The sequence below is a fragment of the Silene latifolia genome, chromosome 9 (assembly GCF_048544455.1).
Source record: "Silene latifolia isolate original U9 population chromosome 9, ASM4854445v1, whole genome shotgun sequence".
In the NCBI taxonomy this organism is placed as follows: domain Eukaryota; kingdom Viridiplantae; phylum Streptophyta; class Magnoliopsida; order Caryophyllales; family Caryophyllaceae; genus Silene; species Silene latifolia.
The window spans coordinates 98434574-98438098 of NC_133534.1; the positions used below are offsets into that span (position 1 = coordinate 98434574).

General features: G+C 40.0%; 1 non-coding gene across 1 annotated transcript; it reads left to right on the forward strand.

Moving 5' to 3' along the window:
- Positions 1 to 782: 782 nt before the first annotated feature.
- Positions 783 to 891, forward strand: LOC141603875 (small nucleolar RNA R71). Its single transcript, XR_012525716.1, has one exon. It is a non-coding gene; the product is annotated as a small nucleolar RNA R71 (small nucleolar RNA).
- The last annotated feature ends 2634 nt before the right edge of the window (positions 892 to 3525 follow it).

Sequence of the window (3525 nt, forward strand, 5' to 3'; positions counted from 1 at the left end):
TCGACCATGTAAGCCGGGCGAAACAGTTCTGCTCGTAATTATCGTCATCGGGTATCTCGATCGATCGACCGAGGATGTTGGTCGATCGTTGGATGTGCTAGGTGTGAATAGTTTCGACCAGAAACTATTTTGTCTCGACGATTGATCGATCGATCGGGAATGCAGGTCGATCGACCTGAATTACTGGCATTCAGACTCGTTTTTGCATCAGGATTCAAACGAGCTTCTTCATCATTTCCCGAGTCTTCCTTTGGCTTATCGGGACTTTCATAGTTTCATAAGAAAGGCCACTTCTGAGATTGATGGCATTGATCGTCTCAACCGGCCCTTCACATTTAATTAAAGAATTAGCGGCTTGCTTAGCCTCCATATTCTCCAATTGTTTCACAAAATTCTGTGAGGACTCAATCCCGGCTGCTTCCATATTCGCCACTTGAACCAAAAGGAGTTGGACCATCTCCCTTAACTTCTCGATCTCATCTGAGTTTTGAATAGGAACTTCGACTTTCCCTTTGGAAGCTTCAGAAGTCTCGAGTTTCTCGAGACGGGTAGAAATGGAAGTTATAAGTGACACAGCAGCAGTCATGTCTTCACTTTGCTTTCGTGACTTACCACGTGAACTTCCAAACTCAGCTTTATGGACTGCCATCTCCTCAATGGTGTTCCAACCTTTACTTTGACCGGTATTATTTTGGAACCTACCATTAGCAGCTGCATCCAAAATGACTTTGTAATCATCATATAAAGCATTGTAAAATAGATTGCAAAGATACCATTGCTGGAAACCATGATGGGGGACAGCTCGGACCAAACTTTTGAAACGTCCCCATGCTTCACAAAAATCTTCGTCGGCTCCTTGCTGAAAACTCGTGATTTTACTCTTCAAGGCATCAGTCTTCGAAGGCGGGAAGTACTTCTTGTAGAAGGCTAGTGCTAAATGATACCCGTCGTTGTAGGTACCAAAAATAATATTTATAATCTCCTATTAAGACTAACCTAAGCTAGTGGTAACAGGGTCGAATCACAAGGAGGCAGTTGTAAACTTTAGTTGATTTATATTCAGTCTGGGGTAACTATAATAGGGGTTGATTTGAATTGGTCGACAGCTAGCAACAATAAAAGGAAAATAAACTAAAAATATGATTTAAACAGATAAAAGAAGGGTACTAGGATGGTCGGGTCATTATAGCTTCGGCGGCAGCAAACTAAGTCGGTCTGAATTAAACACAGGTAAGGCGGGAAATAAGAGGTCCTCTCGGTCCACTCCTAACAAATAGCATCTTTCGATCTCGCTATAGGTCCCTAATGTCACTAATACTGACTTTCGTCCTGAAAAGTGACTAATGGTCTAAACTATACCTATCTTTCGATCTTAGCACAGTTTAGTCGAATTAATTGACGGTCAAATAACCTTCCCTACCTTTCGGTCTAATGGGTCAGTCATAAAATAGGTATCTAACTGGTCGCATGCATTCGATTTGTTAAATACAAGATTAAAAACAATTAAAACGAAGGATAACCTTACAAGGTCAGTCGATCGACCAACAATATCAGTCGATCGACTGACATGCGGGTTCAGTCCGTGTCTAACCTATTGCCGCCTATGCCACAACTCCCCTACATCCTAGCACTACGAAATTAGCTACTCATGGTGAAGGTAAAAACAGCAATAAAACTCATGACAATTACGGAATTCATACTTAAAATAAATAACAACGATAATGAAGCGATAATTGGCTTTAGGGACACTAACTATCAATTCTATACTAACAATGGAAGTAAAACAATAAAACTGAAATTAAGCAGGAAGAGTACCGAATTGCAGGGGTAAGATTGATTAATAAGAACCGAATTTCGATGCTCACAATAATTCCAAACCCTAATTATTCGATAAAGAACTTTAATGAAAACTTAAGGCTAAAACTTGATGTAAAATTCTGAATGAAAGACTTGGTGTCTCCTTCGATGTTCTTAGGTTACGTTATATAGGAATCAACGTAACAACTTATTTCTAAAACCTAAACTTCACGGGCCTTGAGTTTCTCAATCTTTTAATTCCGCCGGAATCGAAATCTGGTCGATCGACTACTCGGGCTAGTCGATCGATCTGGATCTCAAAGAAATAAGCTTCGGATCCCGAGCATTGGTCGATCGATCGATGGGTTTCGTCGATCGACCGCTTGAGCTGCTAATTGACTTCTTTATTCTTCGTGGACTTGTCTTTTGGGCCTTGGATCGCGCACCAAGCTCGTTCCTTAAGTGATTCCTTTACGTCATTTGCAATGCAGCTTACTCGGGGACGGATTTGGCTTGATTTCCCGTTGATTTCTCCACATTTCTGCAATAAAGTACAAAAGCACGAAAGTAGAGGAAAATAGAGAAATATGGGCATATATAGCACATTTGAGCTCTGAAATGCGTGTAGAATACAGTGTGAAACATCATATTTTAGACACGCATCAAATCTCCCCAAACCAAGCCTTGCTTGTCCCCAAGCAAGAACTAGACTCGATCTAATGACCTAATGGAACGAGTTCAATCTCAGAGCGAAATGCAAACTGTTAAGCCTAAACCGATTTAATGCACAACCAACAATCAATTAGTAATGTGAATCATGCAAACGAATTATAAAGTCGTCAAAAACTGCTGAACCGTTGACTGTAGAGACTTATCAAACTGGACTCTCGCGGGTCGCTCAGATCACTCAATTAAGCACAGGTGATATATATGTAAGATAGAAAGAATTAATTCTGTAGTGACTCTCACCTAACTACGACCTATGAAGACATGCCAGCAATAAAATATGAAAATGACCTCTATGACCGTACATATGCATTCCAACCAAACAGATGACCATTGACACATGCCGAGGTATATATATGGGATATGTGAGGTATGGGTAAGAAGAGGCAAGACATTTTATGGTAAAGTGGAGGTACAGGTGATCAAGCTAGTACCAAAACGGAACCAAAGGACAACATCCGACTCCTTTCTCATAAACAAATGAACGGTGCTATAGCAAGCACAAAACTCACAATCTCCAAATTATCAAATCAATAAAACTCCCCATAGGATATAAATGAAACATGGGAGCAAAAATCGCCAAAAGATAAGGATTAAATTATGCGAATTGACTTTTTCTTTTTCTCGAATCTCAGTCGATCGACTAAAAGGAGCAGTCGATCGACTGCTTTGAACAGTACATAAACTTTTTTCTCTTTTCCGAATCGTTTTTTCTCTTTTTTTTCTTTCTTTCATTTTTCATCTTTTCCTCTTTCCTCCTTCTCATTCTCCCAACAATCATCTCGACAGAGCATATGCTACCAAAAATGAGTAACAATCCCAAGAACACGGACTACTAGCTTGACAAAGGCAGGCTAAATGCAGGATGTAGTAAATAGGACAAAAAAAGATATTTTTGGCAGTGTGGAGTTTATGGGCAAAATGAATAAAGGAAACCTCTACCACATGTGTCGACAAACCACAAACCGAATGCATACAGGTACTAAGCAGATCAAATTCATA